This window comes from Danio rerio, chromosome 11 (assembly GCF_052040795.2).
Source record: "Danio rerio strain M-AB ecotype USA chromosome 11, GRCz13ab, whole genome shotgun sequence".
In the NCBI taxonomy this organism is placed as follows: domain Eukaryota; kingdom Metazoa; phylum Chordata; class Actinopteri; order Cypriniformes; family Danionidae; genus Danio; species Danio rerio.
Genome location: NC_141031.1, coordinates 26,182,886 through 26,195,305, shown reverse-complemented (window position 1 = coordinate 26,195,305; position 12,420 = coordinate 26,182,886). Strand labels below are relative to the sequence as shown.

At 37.4% G+C, this 12,420-nt stretch overlaps 1 protein-coding gene across 50 annotated transcripts in view; it reads right to left on the bottom strand.

Moving 5' to 3' along the window:
- nfasca (neurofascin homolog (chicken) a) overlaps positions 1 to 12,420 on the bottom strand; it is a 176,762-nt gene that overhangs the window by 81,426 nt on the left and 82,916 nt on the right. For 40 of the 50 annotated variants that reach the window (XM_087271692.1, XM_087271699.1, XM_087271700.1 and 37 more), the window contains 1 exon segment: positions 4,824 to 4,882. The exons of the other annotated variants lie outside the window; for them this stretch is intronic. The gene's annotated coding sequence lies outside the window, so the exon portion shown is untranslated. 50 annotated transcript variants of the gene reach the window in all.

Sequence of the window (12,420 nt, the reverse complement as noted above, 5' to 3'; positions counted from 1 at the left end):
ACCCTAGTTATAAGGCAGTATTAGTTATTAGGCAAGATTAAATCAAAATGTAGACACAGAAAAGACTAAGAAATTAAATCTATGTCATGCATGTTCATCATCACAATATAATAAATTATTGAATAGGCATATGTCCAGTCAGTAAAGTAAATAATCTAAATTATGGCGAAAAAAGTTTCAGTTGATTCTAATGGAGGTTTAGATACATCTGATGAAGTGCTCAGTGAGTTGTAGTATATTGAGATTATAGAAAAGCATGTGGGCTAATAGCATGTGTCAAAGCCTCCTTCGGTGAACCCCAGCAATCTGAAGGGAGGATTCATGGCACACATCCTAGACGGGGTGGCACAGGGTTCACTTACAGCCTAAAGCCAGACAAGACATGCTTTAGTCACTCAATGAGTGGATGACCAACATTCATTCACTGTGTATAATTCAACAACTCAGTCAAGCTAGATGAGAATATAAATAGCGTTAAAGAGTAAATGAAATGATTAACTAGTGGTTCTGTTGGACTATTGTTGACTTCCACAAATGGTGTACTAAAGACGTTTATTGGCCTCTTTCACACCTGGATTTAAGATGCATTTCAGTCAATCTAATCACACAAAAAAGCAATGCTAAATATGGCATGGTGCAAAACATTTTAAGATTGTCCACTACAGTTCACTTCAGTAATTTAAAACGTGATTGTTATGATGTTCATGCAATAGTACACATTTGAATGCACGGTACACTCACCTATGTGACAAAACCTGTTGGAATGGTCTTGACAAAATGCTAACACGAGATGTCTGAGCAAAATGAAAACAAATAAATAGCAATGTGGCTTGGCTGATCCTTTGTTGGATAAATTAATCGATGCATTGAATACCCAGACAGATATGCCCTCTATGACAAAATGATCAAACGTCAGTAAATGAGCTTCACATTGTGCTACTATCACAGAAAAACAAAAAAGCCTCCAAGACCATCTCATTTACTGTTCCTTGGTGGTTACTAGCACTTCACATGATTATTTTGATATTTATGATAAATCCCTTATCCCTCATTTTTAAGTTACTAATGTTGTTACTGTCGACCACTGTCAAAATAAACATATTAAAAACTAAAACTAAACTGAAATTATAATAATATAGAAGGTGAAAAAAATCAGAAGTTTACCTCAGTGGCTCATTGAATAATAAAAACGACAAAAGCACATCCAAATTTCGAAAATCTATTTAAAATAATACATAATCCAAATAAAAAACCATTTAAAATTAAATTAAAACTAAATATAAATATTTTAAAAATTGAATTCCACCCTAAAAATTTGATTACTTTAAATAATTGTGTAAGTACACAATACGCAGTACGTAATGCATAGTATACAGTATGCAAAACTACACACAAGTCATTAGTTGTGGAACTGAAGAAAGAACTGCTATCAAGGCTATTTTATTCACTTAAACATCAGATAAAAAAACATCAGATGAAGTGATTTTTTTAAATACAGAAGATGCCAATGTATTTACGACAAGTTTGTCATGCTAGCATTAATATTATTACCTTTTTGAAAAATAGTTATGTCTACAATGGACATGATTTTTGTCATGGCACGAACATAAAAGCTTGAGGAAAACATTTTGTTCAATTTTCACTGAACCAGAGAAAAAAGGATGAGGATAATGGCATGGTATCTCCCTGTTAAACTAACATTCGAACGACTTTAGATGTACTATTTATGTCCCCTTCAAAAACAGCTCTTGAAAATGTTGTTTTTTTGCACCCTCAACTGTTGGACAAAAATGACAACAGTCCCAACAATCCCTGCAAAAACACTAAAAATCTGTGGTATTTCTTTTAAGTATCCAAGACAAAGGCCACTAAATAATTAAGAAAAGAAATGAGTCAAAATGATGTCTATGGAATATTTATGAGTCTAAATGTTCCTGCCATTATCGGTTCATTTTGGACCCTGCATTTACACTTCAAAAAAAGCTTCCTCAAATCACATAGACCCTGTTAAATCCAGCCCTTAGTTAAATTATTTTCAATTTAGACCTCACATTTAATTATGTTAACACCAGCTTATCAACTGCTTTCTGGATTCATTAATGTTATATAATTAAAAATTTTTTTCCACGGATGTCTAGATGCATCCATGTTTCATGTTAGCATGCTTTCAAGTTAATATCCTTTCCTCAACAACCACAGAAAAGAAAAATACTATAGAAAAGAAAAGAAAAATACTATAGAAAAGAAAAGAAAAATACTATAGAAAAAAAACATGCTTTTGGCTTTTTTGGCCAAATGGCTTTCTGAGGTGAGATGGGCTTCAGTGTAGAACTGAAACAGCGATTAAAAACATAATAGCCCTGAAACCCACTTGAGCTCCATCAGAACAGGCGAGTGCTGGACTCTTGACTCAGAAATGCTGACAGTTATCACAGCTCATTAATGCAGGAAGGCAACAGTGAAACCACACTCAGTGACAAAAGACACACATCTGGTAATATAGTTGCACTTCATCCAAGATTTTCATTGTCTGCAAAATATAATAAAAAAATCTAATCAAATTGAAAATATACGTACATGAAGATTGCCAATTATACATTGCCGATCATGCGGGTCGACTTTTTGGTAGGTTTTCAGTTAATCAAATTTATCTTTTTATTTAAATGACATCAAATTTATTAATCAGACGTATTTAGGTGTTTAAGGTATTTAAGGGATATTTAATGTATCCTGACATACAGTAACCTCTGATTATTTCACACTATTCATGCTATGCATCTAATGTTACTTTACTTTTAGGCTATATGTAAATACAAACACCTGTTTTACAAGAAAAATGTCTCATTCCACTTCCATCGCTGCTCTAGATCTGTTGGTTTCAGATTGCTGAATGATTCTTGCAAAGACTGATTGGCGCGATTATGCATGAACCCCTACATTCTATTATTTTAACTATTAGTAATATTACTTAAGATACAGATCAGGGGAAACTATTTCTCAGTATTAAACGGCTGACCCCCTCAAACATCTTGTTTTGATGTCCTTCAGGAGGGATCAAGCGTTAATTAGGGGGGTCAATCTCCCTTAAAGCCCCCTATAATTCGCACCCAGCGTACATGTGGTAGTTGTTGTACTGTATGTAAGCTAACCGTAAACAGCAAATCAAATATTATTCACAGTTTTCAACTTGCTGTTCTGAATCCAAATACATATAATAGTTCAATCAAGATAAGTCTAACGATTGGTATATGATTCTCACTTTATTTTACGCTCAAAAATTAATGTTACTGTTAGTTCAAACTACTTATTTAAAATGAGCTGAATCAACACTATATTTAAGTTCAGCTTTTTGGGGGGCAACTTAATTGTTTTATGTTCAACCCACTTAAACTTGTAAAGTTAATTTTTATTGATTTGTATTGGGACAACATGAAGGATTTTTAAGGTGTACAATTGCCATCATGTCATTAATATACACTGCATATAGCCAGAATATTGATAATAATACAAATATGTATTTGTTCAACTCTACATTTTTTATTACACAATTTTTGATTATTATTATTATTATTATTATTATTAATATTATTATAATTATCATCATCATCTATTATACAAATATAGCTAGATTCAAATGAATTAACATATACTGTTATGCTTTCTCATGCATTCAGGGTTTCATCTCTCTCTCTCTCTGTCTCTCTCTCATCATGTCCTTCGTGTAATGATGGTAGTATTGCCCCAGGCAGTCTTTACATCCAAACACACGCACACGAACACGCACACGCACACACACACACACACACACACACACACACACACACACACACACTCCCGCTCTAAAAATACTCTCATGCCCATCACAGCCAATTACCCTCAGTGGAGTTGTGCCTCTCTGTGCCCCAGACGCCCCTCTTACCCTCGCCGGACCCCCTTCAGCACTGGCACAGTGTCTTAGGAGGCCCGACTACAAGCCCCTACAGCTGTCACTTACACACACCATATGCATTCTTAACAATCCATTTACAACAGACGTCAAAAACGCAACTCATTTTACCTGAGGGGATGAGGGAGATTTTCTGTACTTAAAAACGCCCTCAGATACTATAGTATGTTGATATGTGATAATATGCATGTGGGAACTCTCACAGTGACATAACAGGGGTAAAGTGTAAATGCAGTAGATGAATAATATAACATAAAACATTCAGGAAAACCCACTTAACTAACTAACTAACTAATCATTCTGCAATCAAATATGCTGTAGATAAATATGCAAATAGTACAAACAAAATAAATAAACCAAAATAGTAGATAAATGTTGCAATTACAAAATCTCTCTGAAATGATTGCTTCTGATTAGTATCAGCAATATTTTGTATAATGATAACCACCAATAAATATAAGTCTTGCATAGTAAAATATATATATATATATATATATATATATATATATATATATATATATATATATATATATATATATATATATATATATATATAATTAATATTAAACAAATTAAATATTATGCATTATAATTAATTAATACAAAACTCATTGGATAAGCAAAAATAAAATAAAATTTAATAAAATTGAATTAAAATTAAATTAAAATAAACAGAAGACAAAACAATCAGCATGTTAAGCAGGAACAATATAAAATAAATAATGTATAATAAATATTATCTCTTATAATTAATTAAAACAAAATGCATTGGAACAAGCAAAAATATAATAAAATTTAAAAATAAGTAAATTAAATTAAATTAAATTAAATTAAATTAACAGCTGCAAAACAATTAGCATAATAAGCATAAACTTACACAAAAGTGTTGGAAATCTGGCCAATTTCAATGATGATGATGGCAGAGACTTCTAAGACCTGTAAAGACACACACAAAAAAAAACAAGGATATAACAATTTCCAAATGTTCACGTTAATATTGTTCACCTTTGTTAATTTCATATTATTGATCTAACCAAATCAAACCCTCACTACTCAAATTATTGAATATTAGAGTAGGCGTAATCATAACCTTGACCTAAAAGGCAAGAAATCTTGACTTCTGTCAGACAGAGCACTACAAGGCACTTCAACACTGCACTATATTGAAAAAGAAAGTGAAGCAGAAATAAAAATGAAACTGAAATAAGCGAGCATGAGAGATGTGACTAATACAGAACGATGGATGAAGTGCTGAAAGATGTCTAGAGTGAATCTTGCTGATGTCTTACTCTCCAGTGGCACAGACTGATCTCTACGGACATTACAGATGCTGAGTAGGAGAACATACATGAAATACTCTGCGCCAGTTCATTCGAGACACACAAGATGTGTGCGATTTGGGGACAGCTTGTCTGTGTCCATTACATTTCCCAGTTGCACAGTTCTGAAATGTCGACAATATATATTTTTTTGCTTCACACCACTTGACCTAACTCCAAATGCTATTCGTAACCCCATTTGTGCTTTGAGTATGAATGATGCATCACAATAAAAGCTGAGGATTGGTGTACTTAGTACTTTTTTCCCTGATAAACAATAAAAAAGGGTCAATAATCTCAGATTCAGGCTGATTAAAGGTTTTAAGCCATTTATAGCCTGTACTGCTACTTCATGTAGTATATCCTATTTCTCAATAGGTCTACACAAACACACATAGTAGATGTCATATTCAACCTCTCCAGAAACATCGTCTATCTTGGAATAATCAATGTGTTATCACTCACAGTAAAAAAAGAAATGGAAAAAAGGGGAAAAAATGTAGTTTAAACTAAACATCTAATCACAAAAATAAAATTCCAAATAATCATGCAACATAATCACTAAGAAAAACCCTAGCAACCTCCTAGAATCCCTCAAAGCACTAAATAAAACAATCAAAGGCATCTAGTTGTGTTATAAATACACTCACTGGCCACTTTATTAGGTACACCCTTCTAGTACAAGGTTGGACTCCCTTTTGCCTTCAGAACTGCAAAAACTCAATTGGTACTAACGGGCCCAAAGTATGCAAAGAAAATATCCCCCACACCATTACACCACCACCACCACCGGCATGAATTGTTAATACAAGGCAAAATGGATCCATGCTTTCAAGTTGTTGATGCTAAAATCTGACTCTACCTATCTGAATGTCACAACAGAAATCGTGACTCATCAGACCAGGCAACGTTTCTCCAATCTTCTATTGTCTAATTTTGGTGAGCCTGTGTAAATTGTAGCCTCGGTTTCCTGTTCTTAGCTTACAGGAGTAGCACATGGTGTGGTCTTCTGTTGCTGAAGCCTATCCGCCTCAAGGTTTGACATGTTTTGTGTTCAGAGATGCTCTCCTGCATGCTTCAGTTGTAACGAGTGGTTACTAGAGTTACTGTTGCCTTTCTATCAGCTTGAACCAGTCTGGCCATTCTCCCCAGACCTCTGACATCAACAAGGCATTTGCGTCCACAGAACTGCCGCTCACTGGATATTTTCTCTTTTTCTGAGCATTTTCTGTAAACCCTAGAGATGGTTTTGCATGAAAAATCCAGTAGATCAGCCCTTTCTGAAATGCTCAGACCAGACTGTCTGGCACCAACAACCATGCCACATTCAAAGTCACTTAAATCACCTTTCTTCAATGCATTGAGTTTCTGCAATGTGATTGGCTGATTAGAAATTTGCGTCAACGAGCAGTTGGACAGGTGTACCTAATAAAGTGACTGGTGAGTGTATAATAAAATGTTAATTCGCTGTACCTTACCAAATACAGTATACTTTATATTCCATTCCAGTATACTTTATACTTCATTTGTTCATCACTTTCAAAGTATTTTTCCTCTTCTGTTGAGCATAAAAAATTACTATTTTAAAGAATGTTAAAAACTGGTAGCCATTTATGTCATTACATTAGTATTGTATTGTTTAATTTAATTAGTATTTTTTCTAGCAGACTGCAACATTCTTCTTCAATCTCAGAAAGGTTTGGAACTACTTGAGGGTAAATAAAGGGTGGATAAATTTTTATTTTTGGGTGGACTATCCCTTAAGTTAACAGTCACATTGTGTTGGCTTACAAAACCTAATGTGGCCTATCAGAGCAGTCAGATCTAAAATGATGATGATAACCATTGAGTGCTTTTGTGTGACGAAAACTGAAAGTTCTGACATGAAGAACAGACTTCAAACCAAAGGCAACCTACAAAAGCATGGAGGAAGGTGGTATGAACCTTTTTTTCTTGTTGACAACCAGACAACCAGTCCAGTCACGCAAACACACACACAGCCTCTTGCTCACACTTCACTAGAGCTCTTCCCAGGAGGGCGCAAAAGGTTTTTCTTGCCTCCCCTTCAAGCACAATGTTTACATGCTTCTTTAGTTTTACATCTATTGTCTGTTTGTCCCCCGAAAATTGTCCAGTAACATCTGCTCCTTACAGAATACTCTTCCTGTCCGACCTCTGACACCATCCATTACCGGATCTTATTAGCCTTTACAGGTCACAAGGCCATAGAAATAGCAGCCCACACAGATGGCCAGGTTGGCCTGAGGATAATTGAGGACACCCTTCAAACAAAACTCTCAGCAAAACATCCTAGCAACCACCTAGCAAAAACACTGAGAAAACCCCAGCAACCATCTTATGAACCTCAGGGCTACCCTCAAGAACACTACACTAGACATCCCCAGAACACTCATTAAATAAATAGTAACACGCTCAAAAAATGTGATTACCCTAACAACCACTTAGAAACCTTCAGAACAACACCAATTTAACAACCCAAAGAACATCCTAGCAACTGAGAAGAAACAAGCTCAGAAATAGTCAGAATACCAAAACAACCCCAGAACACTAAATGCATACATGCTAAAGGGGTTACTCTCACTAGGTACAGTTGCCTTAAAGGTTCAGGACACCCTGGAGAACTTTTTTTTTTTAAATTAACAGATTTGTGTGTGTTGAGCATCAGTTAAGACAATGTTAGCACTTGTCAGCTTTAATTGTGGGGAAAACTGGATAATTTTGAGCTTTTGACGGCTAATTTCAGCTTCCGGGTTTAAAATGATTTTTGGGGCGGGATCAAAATCGGCGACGTAGCGCAGAACTGCAAGTGCAATGATGACGCATCGGTTTCTCATTATTATTCATAGCGAAGTTTTATTATCCTATGAGAAGAGCCGGCTGCTTAATTATTCATGAGCACGGCACGGGCACACAGTATTTAGCCGTTCATGAAGGCTCATATGTTTTTGTTTGCATGATCCACGCGGTTTGTTGCATGTTTTCCCCCGCGATCTTGTCAGGGCCGATCATACAGCAAAGCTGTGTGTGTGCTGCTAGCATTTTTGTCGGGAGAGCAGCACGAGAATTAGAGAATGGCAGACTCTGTCTTTTATCAGGAGTTCGTTCACATTCAGACACATCACTGTGCTGCTGTGTTTGCCTAAATCCTCCAGATTACCAGCAGGGCTAATGGTTAAAATAGACAGGACAGGAGACCTGCTGCACTGAGTCTGCTGGATACGGAGATTGAGGGAGAAGTCCTCATTTATAGGGTTTACATGAACACACTTATCTTTATAATGATATAAATTGTGGTTATGTGTTTATGAAATTACGAATAACAAATGTAGCAGGGCATTAAATCACTGTTCATTTCTTTGCATTTTAACTTTGTAAACTATAAACTCATGCGTCTCCTCACGGTTTGTCTCATTTTGTGAGCTAGCTTCGTTCGCTCATGTTCTCCCCTGCTGGCCACGCCCACTTCTTCCCGATGCTTGCGGAGCTCCACGCCCATTAATCATGCATCTTTTGAAAAAATTCTGAAGTAGACTTTAACCGAAAGTGGGGGGTGTCATGGCCCTTTAAACCTTGCCAAAGTGCGGTTATCTCCCTCATAAATTATCATAAATGTTATCGTGCTGCAGGTATTAGGAGGTTGTCTGAAGGTGCAACTGATGTGCAGCGAGGGGTTTTCTTCTTTAATAAGCTACGACAGTTTGCATTCATTGAACAGTAAGAATGATTAATAAATTCATATGAAACCTACCTATATAAGTGACGTCACATCTTCAGTTTCAGGCTCTACAAGCACAACCTTGCCAAAGCCCAACTGCACCGCACTCTGGCACACCTCATCCAAACGGGCCAGGGCCGGCCAACTGAATTGGGCCTGAGGCTGATTCTGAGCACTTACTGTACACTTGTCAGACAAACCAGGAAATGAACCAGGGCACGGTTCGGATAGCCTAGTCTAAATGCACCCTAACATATGCATTGAAAACAATAACAACATCTTAGCAATAACCTCCAGGACACTCACTCTACAACAATTTCAAGAACATCCTAGGAGTTGTTTAGTAGTAAACTAAAACAATATTAAATACCCTTCCAACCCCGCTGAAATCCAACTGTTGAACAACCTTGAGAATATTCTAGCAATTGCTGAGCAACACCCATGCAACCCTTAAAACATCAAAAGAAATAACCACAAAACCATATTAACAACTGCCCAGTAAAAAGCTCGGAAACAGTCAAAAAGTCCCATCACTAATCCCGGCAACTATCGAGAACACCAGCTGTAAACAACCCCAACAACATCCTAGCAACTGCACAGCAATAAGCTCCCCCTAAATATACCTAGCAACATCCAAAAAACCCACAGAACACCAACAAAAGTCCTAGTAACTGAAAAGCATCAAGCTCAGAAATGATAAGTAGACCCTAACAACCACCAAGAATTCAATTAAATTCAAATCATGTTTATTTACATAGCGCTTTTACAATGTAGATTGTGTCAAAGCAGCTTAACATAGTTCTAGTAAAGTCCAGATTTCAGAGATGAAGTTCAGTTTAGTTTAGTTCAGTGTGATTTAAGTTTCACTGCCGAAAGTCCAAATACTGAAGAGCAAATCCATGAAATGCACAGCTCCACAAGTCCTAATTTGAGCAAGCCAGTGGCGACAGCAACTAGGAAAAAAAGGACTCTACCAACTGACGAAGTGAAGGAAAAAAAAACCTAGAGAGAAACCAGGCTCAGTTGGGTAAGCCCATTATTCTTCTGGCCAAACTTCCAGTGTGGAGCTGCAGTCTTGGCAGCGGAGGCTGGAGAAGCTGGACATCCATAGTGGAGAACTGCAGGTGTGAGTAGGTCAGGCTGGCCCACAGGATCCACGCAGGGACTCGTTTGTCAGTGTTGTCTATCAGGAATCAGTCTCATGCACTCCACTTCTTCATGACATCCCAGCATCAGCTCAGGATATGGCCAGGTCCAGGATTATGGAAACCTTGGCATAATTTCTCCACAGTTCTTGGATCGCATCAAACTCTAGCATCTGCCAGAACTCTGGATTAGTGGTCCCCAACCTTTTTATCACCACAGACCGGTCAACGCTTGACAATTTTCCTGCGGACCAGGGGCTGGGGGGATTTGTGGTGGTTTTTAGGTTGCTAGGCTACCGTTAATCGTTTAACAAGTTTTATTTATGGAGAAATTACAAAGCATAGCAGTGTTTGGATGTTCTGTGTTTGACTGAGATAATTAGTATACCGAAATGTGTATATTCCATACAAGCTGAAACTGATCAGTCAGACATGACTCGTGGTACACTCCTAGCATTCATTCAACTGTGTGCGTCTGGAAGGCGGAAGGCGTGCAAGCTGCGCATCTCCAACGGAAATAACAAACTTGCGCAAACTCAAGAAAAGAAGCGACATGCGAACGGCCCCTGAATGGCCGCCGTCATTTGCATTCTCCAGCAGTTAATCCTATTCTTGCAAAGACATGCTGGATTCATCAGATTTGATGACAAATGGGTTGCGGATCTATTCCTTGACAGTTCATGGGTTCTTCGATGGGCTTTTTCTTCTTGGCAAAGAAACTTTCCAAAGACGTCTGTTTCTTACTCATTTTGCTGCTTTTGGGTTAAAAATTGGGCCCTCAAGTGACTGAGATGTAACCAAGAGTATGCAGTCATTTTTCAAAATAAAAGATTGTTTAGATAATAAATAAAATGGAAATAATTAATAAGTTCTTGTATGGCCAGGTACCAGTTGATTCACGGGCTGGTAGTGGTGTGAGACCCGGTGGTTGAGAACCACTGCACTAGATGTATCACAGCAACACCAAAATCATCCTAGCAACTGCAAAACAACCTCAAAAACAGGAAGATCCTTGATTCTGCAAGACAAGCTCATAACATCCAAGCAACCACATACTGAAGCAACCATCTAAACCCTCGAATGTATAACAACCCCAAGAACATCCTAGAAACGGTATAACAACAAACTTAAATACAAGAACACCCTGGAAACCACCTAGCAACCATCCAAACCAATAAATGTATAATTATCCCACATCCAAGCAACAAACTTAAATAGAAAGAAAACTCTAGGAACCACCTAGAGACCAACCAACAGACAGAAATATCAAAGCAGTATCAAAGCAATAATGGGTCAGATGGATGGGCAGTGGTTTTACAAGAAAATATGAAATGTCAACATACTAAAAATCCGTTCTTCAAAGTTGACTTAAGGACATGCACACACTCAAGCCAAACCTAATAAGGATAAAAAAAACAGTCAAATGAGGTAGATGCAGATAAAAGACAACAGTTAAGGTAAGACAGAGGAGGCAGATGAGTGTGCGGCTCTCATGGTTGGCAGGAGCGATGGTTCAGTGTTGCAGAATGACCTAGTTCTACCAGGAGAGAGGATGGAGAGAACAGAGGCACGGATGGGGGGCGGCAGGGAGATGAGAGGGAAGAGACTGAGAAAAGGGGGACCACGGAAAAGCAGAATGAGGAGCAGTTTGATGGAGAGCGGGAAGAAGACGGGGGAGGGATGAATGCGAGGGGCGCATCTATTGCCCTAAAGGGAACGATAAATCAATCCCGCCTCTTCCTGATTAGAGCCGAAACTCTTCCTCCTCCACCTCTTCCTCCCACTTACTGCTGTCAGTTTTTACCTGACGTAAATCTAAGAACAATTTAGACCAGAAAAATGGAAAATGACACCTTTAAGGCACTGGTGCATGGTGAAGTAGGTTTACTGTTAAATCATACCAATATTTAACTCAATACATTTTTTATTCATATATTTTTAAAGCAAGAGAAGAATGTCATGTGCTATACCATGATATGCAAAACTAGACTTGCATATTTGAAGATTTAGTTCACCCAAGAATTTAAATTCTGTTATTAATTACTCACCCTCACGTCGTTACAGTCCCCTGAGATCTTCATTCATCTTTGAAACACAAGTTAAGATATTTTAGATAAAAATCTGAGAGCTCTCTGGTCCTCCACAGACAGCAAAGGTCTCGAGAAGTCCAGAAAAGCAGCCAAACACTTTGGCAAAACATTCCATATGACTTCAGTGGTTCAACTCTAATCATATTAAGCATACTAAGAAACCATATGTTTGCCAATGTCTTCC